Below are 23,484 nucleotides of genomic sequence, written 5' to 3' on the forward strand. Positions count from 1 at the left end.
GTGACTAGCACATTTATGATAAATAAATGTTGTTTAGTAAAGTTTGTTATGCAGACTCAAATCTCCAGTGAGAAGAGTAGTCTTTGAAGTTGTCCTCATCTTCCTGGTACAGGCAAGGGCACACCTTTACAAATGAAAATTTATGTCACCATTACAAAGGGAAATTTATGCTCTGCTTTTAGGCAGATAGTGGGAGGGCAGAGAGCTCCTCATGTATCTGCTGTTCCTCAGTTACCTTCAGTTCAAAATAATCCTCACTCCAAAATAGGATATTTTTCATGCCATATTCTAAATCCCTTTAGTAGTAATCTATCTCATCTGCCTCCTACCGCAGTTGTGTATGTGATCCGGTAGAATAAAGAAAGAGAGAGGAAAAACTAAGGAATTCAAAAAACAAACTATTCGTTTCCTTAATGTAACTGCCAAAATAAAACATTTATTGTTTTTGAGATTTACTATTTACAGACAATTTTACTGAGCCATTTGTTTACTTAGGATGGCCTGCTAGAAGTCTGTTTTCTTTCGTTTCCAGCTGGTTATCTATTGTCACATTTAAACACCATCTACATTCTCCAATTTTTATGTAGAAGTATAATTACTTTCCTTGATTAATAAATAGGAATAGAAAATGGATAAGAAGCATGCATTGTGCCTATCCTAATCAAAATAAACTTTATATTGGTCATATATCTGTGAACCTCATTATATATGATTCTGTAAAACTTTATTTATTGACATACATTTAAAGCTAATATTACTCTAGGTGGATTTCTTTAGAAGAAACAGTCATTAATTATTTTTGATTTGTCAATGTTTGCCAGCCTTCACATTGTGTCTGTTTTGAGTACATTAAGTCAGTTTGCAGATATTATTTATAAAATACTGATTCAATATATCCAAAAAATTTACAGGTAAAATAACATTTTTGGAACTTGGAAGATTCACATTCTCCATCTATTTCTTTCTTTTTTTCTTTTTTTTCAAGCAAAGGGGAAGAAAATGAGTGCCCTTGAAGAGAGCAGCTGTCAGCACTGGTTTTTGGAAAGTTCATGTCACACAGTCTGACTTTCATATCACATTGTAATAGCTGCTTTCAAGAGTTGTGATTGATTAGGGCTTACTAAAAATTCCAGTGTCAGTTGCAGCCTAAAAGGCAACAATTCTCCTGTATTTGAATAAAAACAGTCTAACTCTTCAGATATTGGCATCCTTTTTTCTCATTCTGAGGAAAGAGGTAGCACTGTCCCTCTTTCAGCAAAAGTGTTGCAGAAACTGACTTTAATTTTTAAGCCTAGATTTATTCATTTTTTCCTCATGAAAACATAATTTTATCTCTTCCATTTTTGAAAAAAGTTTGTAAGTAATTAATAAGAGCTAAAGATACACTATGAAACTAGGGTCAAGTTTTTTTTTTTTTTTTTTTTTTTTCTAAATTTAAATCTGAATGTGAAGTGGTGTTTGTTTCTTTTGAGTCCACCTTTCTAGATTTGTAAGCTTTATTTTGTCTTCTTGAAGATAAATGTCAAAAAGTATTATTAAAATCCAAATACACTTTTCTCACGTAAGATAAAAATTACTAATGACAGCAGGTTATTTACCAAATTACTACAGACTAGCAAATTAATGACTGTCATGGTATTTTAATGGATTTGATATTAATGACATGAAAAACAAAAATAAACACAGAAATGTTACTATTATTAAATAGAAAATTGCCAGTAAAATGAACCCGTCAAATTTAATTATTGAGTTTGAAATTTTCTAATTTGAAAAAAAATTGAACAAAACAAGTAGGCTTTGAGGAAAAGTATGCAATAGAGTTATTTAGAAAGAAAACCTGATAGTACCCAAACAAACAGTACCTAAAATAGAACATAAACGTTCCTAGAATATAAATATTCCCGTAGAACAAGAACAAAGCTCTGCTACTGAAAAACTTGCTGCTTGCTTACAGAATGAATAGAAGTGAATGTACTAGAAGCTGTAATTTTTCAGTGATGTCATTAAGACTTCATTCTAGTGATATCTTGAAGAGTTAGTCTAAATTCCTGTATTTAGCAGAAAATAGAACTTACATGGAGGGAGACACTGAACTATATATACAGTTGATAAATTACTTTCTAAAGGTCATTTAATGAGTTAAGGAAAGCAGATTCTGATGAATTTGGCTGTGGTAAATTCTTCAGATTACCCAAGATTAACTCCAAGAAGGAAAAAAAGTCTGAAAACAACCAAATGTTAAGCCTCTTCTGAAACAATTATAAATTTAAAGTACACTTCGTAAATTTTCACTGAAACAGAAACTTTGTACTTAGTAATGTAGGTTTATTTCAGTGTTCAGAGAGAGATTCATGTGTGTTTCTTTAGGTGGTAGAGAGAGTGTACAAATTAAACCCAGTGAAATAAAACATTTTTGTGTAAATTATGTATATGCTATTAAAGAAAAGATTTAATTAATGCATATGGTAATATAGTTTGAATTCTTTTTTGTTTCTCTTTTAAACATATAACAAGTTAATGAGGACGTCCAGAAGGCAAATATAAAAATAAAGTTTTCTCAAGTATAAATTGATTTGTAGAATCACAGAATCTTACAGCAGGAAAATCTCGTAATGATGAGTAAATTTATTCCACACACTATGGCATGAATTATTACATGAAGTCTGTGATCAAGCGACCATTCTCTCTACTTCAACACTCTACCTTACAAGACAGGACAGAGCACAATTTTTTTTAGGTAGTTCCATCAGTGTTACAAAAATATTTTTTCTCTTATGTTTGCTTAAATAATAATTTCCTCTCATTGATTTTAGTTCTACCCTCTGGAAATTTTCATGTTATGCATATTCCCTTTTCTGCTCTACAGTCTTTCACATATTCTAAGACCATATGGTGTTTTCTCACATTTCTTTCCCAGCATAAACAACTTCAGCTTTTTGAAATTACTGTTCATGTCTTTAGGAAGAAAGAAAAGTTGTACCTAAAGAGAGGAGGCTCATTTACATGGGTAAGACCTAATATAGCTCAAGGCAATTTGATTACATCATAAGGCTTACACCATCGAATAAATATGCTTAGATGTACAAAAGCATTGTGAATGGCTCCTACTCACATAGCAAAACAAACTAGACCTCTTTAAATACACAGTAGAGTGGTATCTACCTCTTACATACTTAATATCTCAATATCAGTAGGAACGTCTATCATTGCAGGTATTTACTTATTTAACCTGTCACCCCACATTCCCAATAAATTCCTTTCTGAGATTTATCTTCCCCCGTGCCCATATTCAACATCGTTAATAACTGAACCACGAACCACTGGTAACTGGCAGATTCTACCTGTACCCTCCTGTTCCCAATCATCTTGAGAAATTTTGTGCTTGAATTAGGACTGAATTAAAACTTCATCTAGCATGATAATTGTCCATCCTATTTAGTGTCATCTGCAAATTTCATGATCACACTTCATATGTCTCCAGTTAAGTCATTCACATAAATAATGGTAGTCTAGGCCGGGCGCGGTGGCTCAAGACTGTAATCCCAGCACTTTGGGAGGCCGAGACGGGCGGATCACGAGGTCAGGAGATCGAGACCATCCTGGCTAACACGGTGAAACCCCATCTCTACTAAAAATACAAGAAAATTAGCCGGGCGAGGTGGCGGGCGCCTGTAGTCCCAGCTACTCGGGAGGCTGAGGCAGGAGAATGGCGTGAACCCGGGAGGCGGAGCTTGCAGTGAGCCGAGATCGCGCCACTGCACTCCAGCCTGGGCGACAGAGCAAGACTCCGTCTCAAAAAAAAAAAAAAAAAAAAAAATTATGGTAGTCTATAAAACGAGGTGTTTTCATCTGGGATTGCATAAGATGATTAGAGTCATTGAAATGGAAAAGAAAATATTAGAGGACTTACATTTTCTATCTATACAATTAAGCTATATTAACTCTCATTAATATTTATAATATTGATTAACTTATAACCCAGCCAGGTTTTAAAGGCAGAGTGAATGTGAGTTCTTTAACACAGAAGGTTGGATGATGATAACCTAAGTTTCTGTCATATTTAACATATTGCTACATACTGAAGTTTTCATATTCTAAGCACATTCCCTGGCTTTTTATATGAACAAGTAGTTTAAAAGATTTCTGCTAAGAAAATACAACTGAAAATAATATGATTTTGCAAATGTAAGCAAAAGAAAAAATGGCATAACTGATATACTTCCAGTATAGCCCAATAATCAGACACATTACATACACATGAGAATCTAAGCAGAATTGTCAAAAAGTCAGCCCCCAATTTTTTAATTATTGAGAAGATTATTCCACAGTTTTATACCTTCAAATGTTGAGAATAAACACAGCAACAAATTTATGATGTGCCTTGGGATATTACTAAATAATTAAATGAAAGCATCACAAATAGGAAGACATTTACAAAGCAAGCTGTTAGAATGTTATTAATAATATATTTTTAGAGTAACTTTTTGTGTTCATAAATCAAACGTTATTTGCTCAATCTTTATCTCATTATTTTCCATTTCACTTTTTGTATAGATTTTATAATCAACATAGTTTTAACACAGAAGTAGGTAAATAAGTTACAAGTCAGATGTCAGCAAGATAGTAGAACAGGACTTTGCAGTGCTCATCCCCTGCAAAAACATCAATTTGAATAAGTACACATGCTTGAAAACACCTTCACAAAAAACTAAGGAATCCAGGTGAGAGACTACAGCCCAGGAATGTAGCACAGAAATAAGAAAAGACACACTGAAGAGAGTAGGAAGGACAGTTTTACATTACCTGCATCATCCTTCTCCCTCCCAATCCCAGGCAGTGTAACATGGAGAGAGAACCCTCTGCTTGCGTGAAGGAGAAAGAAGCAAGCACAGGACTTTGCCTCTGATCAACACTGGGACTCTCCCAGTAAAATCCAGCATCATATAGGTCCCCATGGCCCTAGACTATAGCCTTATATCCACAGAGTAAACTTCTAGGCCCACTCCAGCATAAGGTTGGATCACACAGCCCCAGTCTCCAGGCCTACCCAGAACACTCATTCTGTGAGCCCATCCCACCAACAGTCTGCATTACTATAGCCCCTGGGCAGGCTCTAGCCTCTGAACAGGCCCCAGCACTGGGCTGGCACCAGTGGCCTTGGGCTTCAGTCTGACTCCAGCACCAGTCCAGCTCCTACATACTCTCAATCCAGGCTGACCTTCCTGACCCCAGGCTTTAGGCTGACCCCACAGATTCAGTCTTTAAGTCCACAACAGGTCCAGGCCTACCCCAGCAGCCCCAGGCTTTAGGTTCACCGGTGTCAGGCCAGCTCTTGTAGCCTTAGACATCAAGTCGACAATCCATGGACCCATGCTCTAGGCTAGTCTCTGTGGCCCCAGCCTCCAGGCCCAACCCAGGCCCAGGCCAGTATAGAGCCAGGTGGGCTCACATAGCCCTAGGCTTCAGCCCTACCCTAGCAGCAGGACAGCTCCAGGATCCAGGCCAGTCACAGTGGCTCCAGGATCCAGTGGGTCCAGGGTCCAGGACTACCCCAGTAGATTCCAGTTCCAGAACAACCCCAACAGGCTAAAGTTTTGGGGCTACCCCTGCAGAACCAGGCTCAAAGCCCACACCAGCACCAAGTTAACCTCTGTAGAGACAAACTTTAGGCTACATCCTGTGGATACAGGCTCCTGGCCTGCCCTTATAGACCCAGTCAACAAGTCCACCCCAGTAGATCCAGGCTCCAGGCACAATCTCATGGACCCAGATGCCAGGCTTATGCACCTGCTCACCCAGGCACCAGTCAGCCTGCCCAAGGACTCTAGCAGAAAGTCGGCCCATGAAGAATACTAGAAGCCTGGCCCAAAATTTCTGAACAGGCTGACTAGTGATGAATTTTTCCAGATAAAGCCAATATGCAAAGACTAGAATAAGTCCTTACTTCTCCAAATGTACTGACACCAATGTATAGCCATAAAGATTAAGAACAATCGGGAACATCATCAAAGGAACAAAATAAAGTACCAATAAGGAGCACTAAGAAAACAGAGATGTATAAACTGCCTGAAAAAGAATTTAAAACAATTCTTTAAGGGAATCTCAATGAACTTAAAGAAAATATATAAAATCAATTCAACAAAATCAGGAATACAATAAGCAATCAAAACAAGAAATTGAACAGAGAGGATAAAATTGTTTTAAAAATTGAAATCTAAATTCTGAAGCTAAAAAATACAATAAGCAAAATAGAAAAAATGCAATAGAAAGTATTAAATAGCTGAACTGATCCAGCAGAAGAAAGAATCTGTGAACTGGAAGACAGGTTATTTCAAAATATACTGTCAGAGGAGAAAAAAGAAAAAATAAATAAAGAACTATAAAGCTTGTGCAACTTGTGAGACAGGATCACAAGAGCAAATACTCAAACCAGGAAATTTTCATAAAGAAGAAAATAACAAAGGACCAGAAAACTTGTTAAAAGAAATTGTAGAAAGTTTTCCAAATTTGGATAAAGATATAAATATCCAGGTACAGGTCAAAAGTCGTCAGTAAAATTCAATAAAAACAAGACTACATCAAGACATGTTATGATTAAACTATCAAATACAAAAACAGTCCAGGCACAGTGGCTCACACATGTAATCCCAGAACTTTGGGAGGCCAAGGTAGGAGGATTGCTTGAGTCCACAACCAATCTCGGCCACAAAGCGAGACCCCTGTATGTGCAAAAAATAATTAGCTGAGCATGGTGGTACATACCCATAGTCCCAGCTATTGGGAGGCTAAGATGGAAGGATCACTTGAGACCAGGAGTTTTAGGCTGCAATGAATCATGAACACATCACTGTTCTCCAGCCTGGGCAACAGAGGAAGACACCATCTCTAAAAAGTAAATAAATAAAATAAAATAAAGAACAAAGAGAGAATCCTAAAAGCATCAAGAGAAAATAATCATATTACAGATAAAGGAGCCCCAATAACGCCAAGAGCACACTTCTCAGTATAAACCTAATAAGCCAGGAGAGACTGAGATTATGTATTCAAAGTGCTGAATAATAATAATAATAATAATAACTGCCATTCAAGAATACTTTAAATAGCAAAACTGTCCTTTAGAAATAGAGGAGAGATAAAGGCTTTTTCAGATAAATAAAAGCTGAGAGAGTTTATTACCACCAGACCTGTCTCACAAAAAATGCTAAAGAAAGCACTTTAAGCTGAAAGTAAAGGATGCTAACTAGTAGCAGGAAAATATGAACATATAAATCTCACTGGTAAAAGTAAATACACAGTCAAATACAACATACTGTAATACTCTAATGATGGTGTATAAATCTTTCATATATTTAGTATGAAGGTTAAAATACAAAATGATTAAAAATAATAATAACTGTAATAAGTTTTAAAAAATGCACAATGCAAAAAATGTAAATTGTGACATCAAAAATATAAAATGTGGTTGGGGGAGGCCAGGGGTGGTCCTAATTGGTAAGGAAAAGGTAGTCTAGGACAGTTGACTTGTAAGTGAGACTAATTCTCTTCACCCCACTTGACCCCCAAGAGTTGATTATGGAAGATTCTCGCAAGTGTAACACATCAGAGACTGCATCTCAATCTGGTTCAGCAGTTCAGGGAGCTCATATTTCTCATATTACTAAACAGATGGCATTAAGATGATCTGTACTAATGACAATGGTACCTCTTCTTGGAGAGCAAGTACAGATTCAGGATGTCATCCAGACAGCTCAGTCTTCTGTAATTCACCCACCACATGTGCCAATAGTATGATCTTTATCAGAAGGTGAGGAGTCTCAGGACCCATCTGACAGCTTAGGCTCATTATGGAAAGCCTACAGGATCCTAGCACAGCATTCATCTTACAGAAAATTTTTAAAAGACCTATCTTCTGAAGATGTATGGGACAGAAAAGGAGATGAAGAAAACCCTGGAGTTTTTGCTGTCACTTCTGTCTGTTCCACTCCTATCTCTCACAAGGGCAGCGAATAGTACATTGCCTTTGTCCCAAGTGGAGACTCACCATTGGCCAGTCCAGGCACAGCTAGAGTCCAGAGACTTCAGACATAATTAACTTTGACAAATTCAGGCAATACTCAGCAAGGTACAACTATTCTCTAGTATATGCAGGTCTCTGATAGGTCTTTAGTATATGCAAGGTAAAACTATTCTCTAGTATATGCAGGTCTCTGATGGACAGCAAATACTTGTGTCCAGCAATCAGTTGGTTGTACAGACTGCATCAGGAGATATGCAGACATATCAGATCCAAACTACCTTCTCTGCCACAAACAATGATGATGACATCTTCTATGACTCTTACATGTCAAACAAATAATACAGAAGACCCCCAATTGAAAGGAGAAATGATGTTAATGAAATATAGGCTGCTTGATGAACTTGACAAGTTGATCTAAAATGTTTAGAAGAGTAAACAACCAAAAACAGCAAAAATATTTCAGACAAGAAAAGCCATTTGAGAATATTACAGAAGAAAGAATATGTGAAAAGCCTAGAAAATCAAGTTATCATTATGAAAAATAAAAATAAAACTCTAATAGAAGAGTTAAAAACTTTGAAGAATATTTATTTGAATAAAAGTGCTTGATTCTTAAGAAAGAAGATATTTTTGTGGACCTTCATAAAAATTAAATAAAAATTTTAGTGGAATTTTATAAATTAAAAGGTTAAAAGTGAAACTTTTTATTTAGGCTTTTGCAACTCAAGGATAAGAATCTTGTACAATTTATCTGGTGACAGAAGATTAAGTAAAAAATGACCCCAAGGCAGCTACTAGCATGAATGAAAGCTTTGTACAAATTAAACATACTCAAGAAGCAAGAAATAAACTCGCAGCAATATGAATTTTCTAAATAACAATAGCTGCCAATCCAAAATGTCAGAGAAGATAAAGTTTGGTAAATTATATTTTTAAAAACAAATTAATTTATCACATAGGATTGCATTTCTAGGTCATGAAATTTACCTTTTTCAGTTATGTGTATGTGTATTTTATTTCTGCGAATAAATTCTAAATTACAAATATAAATGAAAACCCATTAAATTAGTAAACATACAAATTATGTGTTTTCATTATGTGTACTTGTTCTATTGTCAAGTCTTTAAAATGGGGTTTTAAAAGTTTGTTTGTTGGACTTGAGAAGATTTTCAAGACTGGGTTAAATATTTTTGAGGTCTTGTTCTAAAAGGCATCTAAGGCTACATGAATGAAGTATGGTGACTTTGTAACATTTTTAAAAGTTCTCTTTGACTACCTACCAACCTAACTCCAGACAATACTCAGGAAATACTCAATACTATCTCAGTAAGTATACTTGATTGTATACTATCTTGATAAGTAGTACTACTATCAAGTATACTACTTTGATAAGTAGTCAAAGAGAACTGTTTAAGAAAATTGTTTGTTTTAATTCTATTCTCTGTGTGCCGTTAAATATTCATTATGTACTCTGTTATGCTTTAATAGAATGGAATGTTCACAGGTTCTTAAAATGTCATTTAATAAAACCTTCTGAAGATTCATACCAAAGTTTTTTCAATAAGTTTTTTTTTTTGCTTGTTTGTTTGTTTGTTTTTAAGTTCAAAGATACATGTGCAGAACTTACAGGTTTTTTACATAGGTATACATGTGCCATAGTGGTTTGCTGCTCCTATTGATCCATCCTAAGTTCCCTCCCCTCGACCACCACCCCCCAACAGGCCCTGGTGTGTGATGTTCCCCTCCCTGTGCCCATGTGTTCTCATTGTTCAACTCCCACTTATGAGTGAGAACATGTGGTGTTTGGTTTTCTGTTCCTGTGTTAGTTTGCTGAGGATGATGGTGTCCAGCTTCATCCATGTCGCTGCAAAGGCCATAATCTCATTCCTTTTTACAGCTGCATATTATTCCATGGTGCATATGTACCACATTTTCTTTATCCAGTCTATCATTTATGGGCATTTGAGTTAGTTTCATGACTTTCCTATTGTAAATAGTGCTGCAATAAACATACGTGTGCATGTATCTTTATAGTAGAATGGTTTATATTCCTTTGGTTATACATCCAGTAATAGGATTCCTGGGTCAAATGGTATTTCTGGTTTTAGGTCCTTAAGGAATGGCCATACTGTCTTCCACAATGGTTGAACTAATTTACATTCCCATCAGCAGTGTAAAAGCTTTCTTATTTCTCCACAGCCTTGCCATCATATATTGTTTCTTTGCTTTTTAATAATTGACATTCTGATTAGCATGACATGGTATTTCATTGTGGTTTTGATTTGCTAATGGTCATCAATGTTGAGCTTTTTTAAGTATGTTTTTTTGCCACATAAATGTCTTCTTTTGAGAAGTGTCTGTTCATATTTTTTGCACACTTTTTGATAGGGTTTTTTTTTCGTTTTATTCTTGTAAATTTAAGTTTCTTGTAAGTTCTAGATAACAGACTTTTGTCAGATGGGTAGATTACAAAAATTTTCTCCCATTTTTAGGTTGCCTGTTCATTCAGATGATAGTTTCTTTTGCTGAGCAGAAGCTCTTTAGTTTAATTAGATCCATTTGTCAATTTTGACTTATGTTGCATTTGCTTTTAGTGTTTTCATCATGAAGTCTTTGCCCATGCCTGTGTCCTAAAATGGTACTGCCTAGATTTTCTCTTAGGATTTTAGAATTTGGGGGTTTACATTTCAGTCTTTAATCCATCTTGCATTAAATTTTTACGAAGTGCAGGAAGGAGTCCAGTTTCAGTTTTCTGCATATGGCTAGCCAGTTTTCCCAACACCATTTATTGAATAGGGAATCCTTTCCCTATTGCTTGCTTTTGTCAGATTTGTCTAAGATCAGATGGTTGTAGATGTGTGGTGTTGTTTCCAAGGTCTCTGTTCTGTTCCATTGGTCTATATGTCTGTTTTCATACCACTACCATGCTGTTTTGGTTACTGTAGCCTTGGAGGATAGTTTGAAGTCAGGTACCATGATGCCTCCAGCTTTGTTCTTTTTGCTTAGGAGTATCTTAGCTATATGGGGTCTTCTTTGATTCCATATAAAATTTAATGTGGTTTGTTCTAATTCTGTGAAGAATGTCAATGGTAGTTTAATGAGAATAGCATTGCATCTATAAATTACTTTGGACAGTACGGCCATTTTCAGAATATTGATTCTTCCTATCCATGAGGATGGCATGTTTTGCCATTTGTTTTTGTCCTCTCTTATTTCTTTGAGCAGTGGTATGTAGTTGTTGAAGTCCTTCACATCCCTTGTTAGCTGCATTCCTAGGTATTTATTCTTTTTGTAGCGATTCTGAATGTGGGTTCATTCATGATTTGGTTCTCTGCTTGTCTATTGTTGGTGTAAAGGAATGCTTGTCATTTTTGCACATTGATTTTGTATTCTGAGGCTTTGCTGAAGTTGCTTATCAGTTTAAGCAGTTTTTGGACTGAGATGACGGGGTTTTCTAAATAAAAAATCATGTCATCTGCAAACAGAGACAATTTGACTTCCTCTCTTACTATTTGAATACCTTTGTGTCTTTCTCTTGCCTGAGTGCCCTTGCCGGAACTTCTAATGCTATGTTGAATATGAGTGGTGAGAGAGGGCATCCTTGTCTTGTACCAGTTTTCAATGAGAATGCTTCCAGCTTTTGCCCATTCAATATGATATTGGCTGTGGGTTTGTCATAAGTAGCTCTTATTATTTTGAAACATGTTTGATCAGTATCTAGTTTATTGAGAGTTTTTAACATGAAGGAATGTTGAATTTTAACAAAGGCCTTTTCTGCATCTATTGACATAATCATGTGGTTTTTGTCTTTAGTTCTGTTTATGTGATGGATTATGTTTATTGATTGGCACATGTTAAATCAGTCTTGCATCCCAGGGATGAAGCCGATTTGATTGTGATGGATAAGTTTTCTGATGTGCTGCTAGATTTGGTTTGCCAATATTTTATTGAGGATTTTTGCATCAGTGTTTATGAGGAATATTGGCCTGAAGTTTTCTTTTCTTTGTTGTGTCTCTGCCAGGTTTTGGTATCAGGATAATGCTGCCTTCATAAAATGTTAGGGAGGAGGAGTCCCTCCTTTTCAATTTTTTGGAATAATTCAGAATGGTGCCAGCTCCGCCTTTGTACCTCCAGTAGAATTCGACTGTCAATCTGTCTGGTCCTCTGCTTTTTTTTGGTTGGTAGGCGATTAATTACTGCCTCAGTTTCAGAACTTTTTATGGGTCTATTCATGGATTCAACTTCTTCCTGGTTTAGTCTCGAGAGGGTGTATGTGTCCAGGAATTTATCAATTTTTTCTAAATTTTCTAGCTTATTTGAATGGAGGTATTTATAGTATTCTCTGATGGTAGTTTGTATTTCTGTGAGGTCAGTGGTGATATCCTCTTCATCATTTTTTTTTTTATTGTGTCTACGTGATTCTTCTCTCTTCTTTGTTAGACTAACTAGCAGTCTATTTTGTTAAATTTTCCAAACAAACAAAAAAAAATCAGCTCCTGGATTCATTGACTTTTTGGAGGGCTTTTCTCTGTCTCTATCTCCTTCAATTCTGCTCTAATCTTAGTTATTTCTTGTTTTCTGCTAGCTTTTGAATTAGTTTGCTCTTGCCTCTCTGAGCTCTTTTAATTGTGATATTAGGGTGTTGATTTGAGGTCTTTATAGCTTTCTGATGTGGGCATTTAGTGTCATAAATTTCCCTCTTAACACTGCTTTAGCTGTGTCCCAGAGATTCTGGTACATTGTTTCTTTGTTCGCATTGGTTTCAAAGAACTTCTTGATTTTTGCCTTAATTCCATTATTTACCCAGGAGTCATTCAGGAGCACATTGGTCAATTTCCATGTGATTATGTGGTATTGAGTGAGTTTTTTTTTTTTTTTTTTGAGACAGAGTCTCACTCTGTCTCCCGAGCTGGAGTGCAGTGGCGGGATCTCAGCTCACTGCAAGCTCTGCTTCCCGGGTTCACGCCATTCTCCTGCCTCAGCCTCCCGAGTAGCTGGGACTACAGGCACCTGCCACCTCGCCTGGCTAGTTTTTTGTATTTTTTAGTAGAGACGGGGTTGAGTGAGTTTCTTAATCTTGAATTCTAACTTGATTGCACTGTGGTCTAAGACTGTTTTTATTATTTTGGTTCTTTTGCATTTGCTGAAGAGTGTTTTACTTCCAATTATGTGGTCAATTTTAGAATAAGTGTCATGTGGCACTGAGAAAAATGTATATTCTATTGATTTGGGGTGAAGAGTTCTGTAGATGTCTATTAGGTCCACTTGATCCAGAGCTGAGTTGAAGGGCTGAATATCCTTGTTAATTTTCTGTCTCATTCATCTGTCTAATATTGACAGTGGGTTGTTAAAGTCCCAATATTGTTGTGTGCGTGTCTATTGTAGGTCCTGTATTGGATGCATATATATTTAGAATAGTTAGCTCTTCTTATTGAATTGTTCCCTTTACCATTATGTAATGCTCTTCTTTGTCTTTTTTGATCTTTGTTGTTAAGGTGTGTTTGGTGTTGTTAAGGCGTTAAGGTGTTTGTTGTTAAGGTGTGTTTTGTCAGATACTAGAATTGCAACTAGGATTTTACTTTCTATTTTCTTGTAAAATTTCCTCCATCCCTTCAGTTTAAGCCATGTGTGTCTTTGCACATGAGATGGGACTTTTGAATACAACACACTGATGGGTCTTGACTCTTTATCCAATTTGCCAGTATGTGTCTTTTAATTGAAGCATTTAGTCCATTTACATTTAAGGTTAGTATTGTTATGTGTGAATTTGGTCCTGTTATCATGATGCTATCCGGTTATTTTGTACACTAGTTCAGGCAGTTTCTTCATAGTGTCATTGATCTTTATATTTTGGTGTGTTTTTGTAGTAGCTGGTACCAGTTTTTCCTTTACATATTTAGTGCTTTATTCATATGAAGCTTAGTTTGGCTTGATATGAAATTCTGGGTTGAAAATTATTTTCTTTAAGAATGTTAAATATTGGCCCCTAATATCTCCTGGTTTGTAGAGTTTCTACTGGGAGTCTGCTGTTAGTCTGATGGGCTTCCCTTTGAAGGTGGCCTGACCTTTGTGTCTGTCTGCCGTTAATATTTTTCCTTCATTTCAACCTTAGAGGATCTGATGATTATGTGTCTTGGGGTTGATCTTCTCATGGAGTATCTTAGTGGTCTCTGTATTTCCTGAATTTGCGTGGTGACCTCTCTTGCTAAGTTGGGAAAGTTCTCCTGGATAATATCCTGAAGTGTGTTTTCCAGGTTGTTTCCATTCTCCCCGTCTCCTTCAGGTACCCCAATCAATCACAGGTTTGGTCTTTTTAATAGGTCACATATTTCTTGGAGGCTTTGTTCATTCCTCTTTCTTATTTTTTCTCTAGTCTTGTCTGCATTCCTTATTTCAGCAAGGTAGACTTCAAACTCTCGTATTCTTTTTTCTGCTTGGTCGATTCAGCTATTGACACTTGGGAATGCTTCACAAAGTTCCTGTGCTGTGTTTTTTCAGCTCCATCAGGTCATTTATGTTTCTCTCTAAACTAGTTATTCTAGTTAGCAGCTCCTCTAGCCTTTTATCAAGGTTCTTAGCTTCTTTGCATTGGGTTAGAACATGCTCCTTTAGATCATTGTAGTTTTTTATTACCCATCTTCTGAAGCCTACTCTGTCAATTCATCCATCTCATCCTCCATCCAGTTCTGCACACTTGCTAGAGAGACATTGTGATCATTTGGAGGAGAAGAAGTACTCTTGCCTTTTGGGTGTCAGCATTTTTTCATTAATTCTTTCTCATTTTCATGAGTTTGTCTAGTTTTGATCTTTGAGGCTGCTGACACTTGAATAGAGTTTTTGTGTGGGATTTTTTGTTGCTGATGCTGTTGTTGCTTTCTATTTGTTTGATTTTCTTTAAATGGTCAGGTCCCTCTTCTGTGGGACTGCTGCGGTTTGCTAGGGGTTCACTTCAGCTCCTTCTTCCAGGATATCTGACTTTGATGGGGCCTAACCTGTTGCAAGTAGAATAACTCTTGTATAGGATATTTGGCAACACTTGTTAGAAGGTCTCACACAGTTGGGTGGTTTGGGGAACAGGACTCGTTTAACAAAGCACTTTGCCCCTTGGTGGAAGGGGTGTGCCTCACTGGGGGAAACCCACTGATCTGGGCTACCCAGATTCTTCAGAACCACCAGGAGGAAAGGGAGACTTTGACCACCTCTCCCCCTACGGCTCAGGACCAGGGAGATCAGAGTTTCATCTCTGTGCCTCTGGTTGGAGTTGTTGGAGTTCCTGCAGAGAAGCCCCACCCAGTGAGGAAGGATGAGTTAAGGTCAGGCCTGAAGAGGCACCCTGGTCACAGTCTGCCACAGACAGTGTGTTGGGCTGTGGGGGACACGTCTTGAGACCAAGATAAGAAATAACTAAGATCAGAGCAGAACTGAAGGAGATAAAGACACACACAAAAAAACATAAAAAAATCAATGAATCCAGAAGCTGGCTTTTTTGAAAAGATCAACAAAATTGATATCCGGCTAGCAAGACTAATAAAGAAGAAAGAGAGAAGAATCAAAGAGAGACAATAAAAAATGATAAAGAGGATATCACCACTGATCCCACAGAAATACACACTACCATCAGAGAATAATATAAACACCTCAACACAAATAAACTAGAACATCTAGAAGAAATGGATAAATTCCTGGACACATACACCCTCTCAAGACTAAACCAGAAAGAAGTTGAATCCCTCAATAGACCAATAACAAGTTCTGAAATTGAGGCAGCAATTAATAGCCTACCAACCAAAAACGCCCGGACCAGACTGATTCACACCCGATTTCTACCAGAAGTACAAAGAGGTGCTGGTACCATTCCTTCTGAAACTATTCCAAACAATAGAAAAAGAAGTACTCCTCCCTAACTCATTTTATGAGGCCAGCATCATCCTGATACCAAAATCTGGCAGTGACACAACAAAAAAAGAAGATTTCAGGCCAATATCCCTGATAAACATCAGTGCAAAAATCCATCACATAAACAGAACCAATGACAAAAACCACATGAGTTTCTCAATAGATGCAGAAAAGGCCTTCGATGGGACCAAACGGTCCATCCTCCCTGCCTTCAGCAAAGGAAAAGTGCGCCCTGGAACTCTAGAGATGGATGCCGCCCTTCCCCCGCCCAGAGAGCTTAGCATGTTAGGCAGTTGTGAGTCCCAGTGCTGGCTGCTGCCCTCCCCAAATAGCTCAAACAGCTTAGACAGCAGACAGCTGCAACTGTGGTGCTGGTCACCTCTCCCTCTGGGAGCTCTGTAGGCTTAAACAGATTCCAGCTGAGAGTCTGTTGAGAATTTGTGCAACTCTGCAGTTGGGATGCTAGGCCCTGGTGGTGTCTACTCTGAATGGGTTTCCCTGGCTGGGTAGCACACTCACTCACTCCTTCCCTTGGCTGGGGGGTAGGGACTCTACTGCTCTGTGTGACTCTCAGGTGGGCCACCACACCACACTGCTCTTCCTTCCTCTCTGTAGATCACACTAGCCTCCTAGTCAGTTCTGATGAGAAAACCCAGATACCTTGGTTGCCAGTGAAGGATTCATAAACTTATTATGGTTCTTTTCGCTGGGAGCCTCAGATAGCCACTGTTTCTAGTCAGCCATCTTAACTCCACCCCTCAAGAAGATTTTATAATAAATTTAATGTAAGATTTAGCAGAATCTAAAATAGTACAGTTATTAACACAATTTTATGTTAGAGACTATTTTCTATTGTAGTTCATGGTACTTTTATAAGAAAAGTGACTACCAAGATGGCCGAATAGGAACAGCTCTAGCCTCCAGTTCCCAGTGTGACTGACACAAAAGATGGGTGATTTCTGCATTTCCAAATGAGGTACTGGGTTCATCTCACTGGGGCGTGTCAGACAGTAGGTGCAGGACAGTGGATGCAGCCCACCGAGCAAGAGCTGAAGCAGGGTGAGGTATCACCTCAAACAGGAAGCACAAGGGGGAAGGGAATTCCCTTTCCTAGCCAAGGGAAACTGTGACACACAACACCTGGAAAATCGGGTCACTCCTACCCTAATACTGCGCTTTACCAAGAGTCTTAGTGAACAGCACACCAGATTATATACTGTGCCTGGCTTGGAGGGTCCCACGCCCAAGGAGCCTCCCTCATTGCTAGCACAGCAGTCTGAGATCTAACTGCAAGGTGGCAGGGAGGCTGCGGGAGGGGGACCCACCATTGTTGAGGTTTGAGTAGATAAACAAAGCAGCAGCTGGAAATCTCAAACTGGGTGGAGCTCACTGCAGCTCAAGGAGGCCTGCCTGCCTCTGTAGACTCCACCTCTGGGGACAGGGCATAGCCAAACAAAAGACAGCAGAAACCTCTGCAGATTTAAATGTGCCTATTTGACAGCTTTGAATAGAGTAGTGGTTCTCCCAGAACAGAGTTTGAGATCTGAGAACGAACAGATTGCCTGCTCAAGTGGGTCCCTGACCCCCGAGTAGCCTAACTGGGAGACAGCCCCCACTAGGGACAGAGTGACACCTCACACTTCACAGGACCGGGCACCCCTCTGAGACGAAGCTTCTAGAGGAACGATCAGGCAGCAACATTTGCTGTTCAGCAATATTCACTCTTCTGCAGCCTCCGCTGCTGATACCCAGGCAAACGGTGTCTGGAGTGGACCTCGAGCAAACTCCAACAGACCTGCAGCTGAGGGTCCTGACTGCTAGAAGGAAAACTAACAAACAGAAAGGACATACACACCAAAACCCCATCCGTACGTCACCATCATCAAAGACCAAAGGTAGATAAAACCACAAAGATGGGGAAAAAGCAGTGCAGAAAAGCTGAAAATTCTAAAAATCAGAGTGCCTCTCCTCCTACAAAGGAATGCAGCTCCTCACTAGCAACGGAACAAAGCTGGATGGAGAATGACTTTGATGAGTTGAGAGAAGAAGGTTTCAGACGATCAAGTTTCTCTGAGCTAAAGGAAGAAGTTCGAACCCATCGCAAAGAAGCTAAAAACCTTGAAAAAAGATTTGATGAATGACTAACTAGATAATCAATGTAGAGAAGTTCTTAAATGACCTGATAGAGCTGAAAACCATGACATGAGAATTATGTGACAAATGCACAAGCTTCAGTAATCAACTCGATCAACTGAAAGATAGGGTATCAGTGATTGAAGATCAAATGAATGAAATGAAGTGAGAAGAGAAGTTTAGATAAAAAAGAGTAAAAAGAAATGAACAAATCCTCCAAGAAATATGCGACTATGTGAAAAGACCAAATCTATGTCAGATTGGTGTACCTGAAAGTGACGGGGAGAATAGAACCAAGTTGGAAAACACTTTGCAAGATATTATCCAGGAGTACTTCCCCAACCTAGCAAGGCAGGCCAACATTCAAATTCAGGAAATACAGAGGATGCCACAAAGATACTCCTCAAGAAGAGCAACTCTAAGACACATAATTTTCAGATTCACCATAGTTGAAATGAAGGGGAAAAAATGTTAAGGGCAGCCAGAGAGAAAGGTTGGGTTACCCACAAAGGGAAGCCCATCAGACTAACAGCGGATCTCTCAGCAGAAACTCTACAAGCCAGAAGACAGGCAGGGCCAATATTCAACATTCTTAAAGAAAAGAATTTTCAACCCAGAATTTCATATCCAGCCAAACTAAGTTTCATAAGTGAAGGAGAAATGAAATCCTTTACAGACAAACAAATGCTGAGAGATTTTGTCACCACCAGGCCTGCCCTACAAGAGCTCCTGAAGGCAACACTAAACATGGAAAGGAACAACTAGTAACAGCCACTTCAAAAACATGCCAAAATGTAAAGACCATTGATGCTAGGAAGAAACTGCATCAACTAACGAGCAAAATAACCAACTAACATCATAATGACAGGATCAAATTCACACATAACAATACTAACCTTAAATGTAAATGGACTAAAAGGTCCAAATAAAAGACACAGACTGGCAAATTGGATAAAATATCAAGACCTATCAGTTTGCTGTATTCAGGAGACCCATCTCACGTGCAGAGACACACATAGACTCAAAATAAAGGGATGGAGGAAGATCTACCAAGCAAATGGAGAACAAAAGAAAAGCAGGGATTGCAATCCTAGTCTCTGATAAAACAGACTTTAAATCATCAGAGATCAAAAGAGACAAAGAAGGCCATTACATAATGGTAAAGGTATCAATTCAAAGGAAGAGCTAACTATTCTAAATATATATGCACCCAATTCAGGAGCACCCAGATTAATAAAGCAAGTCCTTAGAGACTTACAAGGAGACTTAGACTCCCACACAATAATAATGGGAGACTTTAACACCCTACTGTCAATATGAAACAGATCAACAACACAGAAGGTTAACAAGGATATACAGGACTTGAACTCAGCTCTGTGCCAAGTGGACCTAATAGACATCTACAGAACTCTCCACCCCAAATCAACATAATATACATTCTTCTCAGCACCACATCACACTTATCCCAAAATTGACCACATGGTTGGAAGTAAAGCACTCCTCAGCAAATGTAAAAGAACAGAAATCATAAAATGTCTCTCAGACCACAGTGCAATCAAACTAGATCTCAGGATTAAGAAACTCAATCAAAACTACTCAACTATATGGAAACTGAACAACCTGCTCCTGAATGACTACTGGGTACATTACAAAATGAAGGCAGAAATAAAGATGTTCTTTGAAACCAATGAGAACAGAGATACAACATACCAGAATCTCTGGGGCACATCTAAAGCAGTGTGTAGAGGGTAATTTATAGCACTAAATGCCCACAAGAGAAAGCAGGGAAGATCTAAAATTGACACCGTAACATCACAATTAAAAGAACTAGAGAAACAAGAGCAAACATATTCAAGAGCTATCAGAAGGCAAGAAATCATTAAGATCAGAGCAGAACTGAAGGAGATAGAGACACAAAAAACCCTTCAAAAAATCAATGAATCCAGGAGCTGATTTTTTGAAAAGATCAACAAAACTGATAGACCACTAGCAAGACTAATAAATAAGAAAAGAGAGAAGAATCAAATAGACACAATAAAAAATGATAAAGGGGATATCCCCACCGACCCCACAGAAATAAAAACTACCATCAGAGAATACTGTAAACACCTCTACGCAAATAAACTAGAAAACCTAGAAGAAAATGGATAAATTCCTGGACACATACACTCTCCCAAGACTAGACCAGGAAGAAGTTGAATCCCTGAATAGACCAATAACAGGCTCTGAAATTGAGGCAATAATTAATAGCCTACCAACCAAAAAAAGTCCAGGACCAGATGGATTCACAGCTGAATTATACCATAGGCACAAGGAGGAGCTGGTACCATTCCTTCTGAAACAATTCCAATCAATAGAAAAACAGGGAATCCTCCCTAACTCATTTTATAAGGCCAACATCATCCTTATACCAAAGCCTGGCAAAGACACGACAAAAAAAGAGAATTTTAGACCAATATCCCTGATGAACATTGATGCAAAAATCCTGAATAAAATACTGGCAAACTGAATCCAGCAGCACATCAAAAAGCTTATCCACTATGATCAAGTGGGCTTCATCCCTAGGATGCAATATATGCAAATCAATAAATGTTTGATCAGCAGATAAACCGAACCAAAGACAAAAAACACACGATTATTTCAATAGATGCAGAAAAGGCCTTTGTCGAAATTCAACAGCCCTTCATGATAAAAACTCTCAATAAATTTAGTATTGATGGAATGCATCTCAAACAATAAGAACTATTTATGACAAATCCATAGCCAATATCATACTCAATGGGAAAACCTGGAAGCATTCCCATTGCAAACTGGCACATGACAGGGATGCCCTCTCTCACCACTCCTATTCAACATAGTGTTGGAAGTTCTGGCCAGGGCAATCAGGCAAGAGAAAGAAATAAAGGGTATTCAGTTAGGAAAAGAAGAAGTCAAATTGTTCATGTTTGCAGATGACATGATTGTCTATTTAGAAAACTCCATCTTCTCAGCCTAAAATCTCCTTAAGCTGATAAGCAACTTTAACAAATTGTCAGGATATAAAATCAATGTGCGAAAGTCACAAGCATTCTTATACAACAATAATGGACAAACAGAGAGCCAAATCATGAATGAACTCCCTTTCACAATTGCTTCAAAGAGAATAAAATACCTATGAATCCAACTTACAAGGGATGTGAAGGACCTCTTCAAGGAAAACTACAAACCACTGCTCAGTGAAATAAAAGAGGACACAAACAAATGGAAGAACATTCCATGCTCATGGATAGGAAAAATCAATATCGTGAAAATGGCCAAACTGCCCAAGGTAATTTATAGATTCAATGCCATCCCCATTAAGCTACCAATGACTTTCTTCACAGAATTAGAAAAAAACTACTTTAAAGTTCATCTGGAACCAAAAAGGAGCCTGCATTGCCAAGACAATCCTAAGCCAAAAGAACAAAGCTGGACGCATCATGCTACCTGACTTCAAACTATACTACAAGGTTACAGTAACCAAAACAGTGTGGTACTGGTACCAAAACGGAGATATAGACCAATGGAACAGAACAGAGTCCTCAGAAATAATACCACACATCTACAGCCATCTGATCTTGGACAAACCTGACAAAAACAAGAAATGGGGAAAGGATTCCCTATTTAATAAATGGTGCTGGGAAAACTGGCTAGCCATAAGTAGAAAGCTGAAACTGGATCCCTTCCTTACACCTTATACAAAAATTAATTCAAGATGGATTAGAGACTTAAATGTTAGACCTAAGACCATAAAAACCCTAGAAGAAAACCTAGGCAATGTCATTCAGGACATAGGCATGGGCAAGGACTTCATGTCTAAAACACCAAAAGCAATGGCAACAAAAGCCAAATTTGACAAATGGGATCTAATTAAACTAAAGAGCTTCTGCACAGCAAAAGAAACTACCATCAGAGTGAGGAGGAAACCTACAGAATGGGAGAAAATTTTTGCAATCTACTCATCTGACAAAGGGATAGTATCCAGAACCTACAAAGAACTCAAACAAATCTACAAGAAAATAACAGACAACCCCATCAAAAAGTGGGCAAAGGATATGAACAGACACTTCTCAAAAGAAGAAATTTTTGCAGTTAACAGACAGATGAAAAAATGCTCGTCATCACTGGCCATCAGAGAAATGCAAATCAAAACCACAATGAGATACCATCTCACACCAGTTAGAATGGCAATCATTAAAAAGTCAGGAAACAACAGGTGCTGGAGAGGATGTGGAGAAATAAGAACACTTTTACACTGTTGGTGGGACTGTAAACTAGTTCAACCATTGTGGAAGACAGTGTGGTGATTCCTCAAGGGTCTAGAACTAGAAATGCCACTTGACCCAGCCATCCCATTTCTGGATATATACCCAAATGATTATAAATCATGCTGCTATAAAGACACATGCACACATATGTTTACTACAGCACTATTCACAATAGCAAAGACTTGGAACCAACCCAAATGTCCATCAGTGACAGACTGGATTAAGAAAATGTGGCACATATACACCATGGAATACTATGCAGCCATAAAAAAAGGATGAGTTCATGTCCTTTGTAGGGACATGGATGAAGCTGGAAACCATCATTCTCAGCAAACTATCGCAAGAATAGAAAACCAAACACCATTTGTTCTCACTCATAGGTGGGAATTGAACAATGAGTGCACTTGGACCCAGGAAGGGGAACATCACACACTGGGGCACATCATGGGGTGGGGGAAGGGAGAGGGATAGCATTAGGAGATATACCTAATGTAAACGACAAGTTAACGGGTGCAGCACACCAACATGACACATGTATACATATGTAACAAACTTGCTCGTTGTGCACATGTACCCTAGAACATAAAGTATAATAAAAAAAGTGGCTACCAAAATATTTTTATAACTGATGTTTATAAATTCTAACAATTTTTAATGATCAGTTTAAATGTTATTGTTTATTTAATTAAAAAATGCATGTCAAAGTATTATTTTTATATTATAGGAAGTACAGTTTTCAGATTAGCTAGTATTTGAATCGTACATTTTGTATGCAGCTTATATGAAGTTCAAAAATACTGTCAGTGTAAAGCTACAGTGAGCTATGATTGTGCCACTGCACCCCAGCACACAAAAACTGTGTGCTTCTTTTACAATATGTATCATATTGTTTTCTATGAAATTAAAGTACATTTGATGAAGTTTGCTGAATGTACAATATAATGCTTAATATATGAATGATAAACTTGCTCATGGCCCTTCTGTTAATTGTCCTAAATGTAGTGCTATGTAGAAGTCGTTACTTAACTGTTAAATTTGTGTTTCGCCCTCCTGATGAACTTCATTATTAAAAGTGTCTTTAAAAATAAATGAAATAAAATAAAATAAGGGAAAATGTGAGGAGAATTGAAACATGTTGAATTTTTAATGAGA

General features: G+C 37.9%; 1 pseudogene; it reads left to right on the forward strand.

Moving 5' to 3' along the window:
* The first annotated feature begins 7,572 nt into the window (after window positions 1-7,572).
* On the forward strand, window positions 7,573-8,626 carry LOC100426482 (cyclic AMP-dependent transcription factor ATF-1-like; annotated as a pseudogene).
* The last annotated feature ends 14,858 nt before the right edge of the window (window positions 8,627-23,484 follow it).

This window comes from Macaca mulatta, chromosome 4 (genome assembly GCF_049350105.2).
Source record: "Macaca mulatta isolate MMU2019108-1 chromosome 4, T2T-MMU8v2.0, whole genome shotgun sequence".
NCBI classification, from domain to species: domain Eukaryota; kingdom Metazoa; phylum Chordata; class Mammalia; order Primates; family Cercopithecidae; genus Macaca; species Macaca mulatta.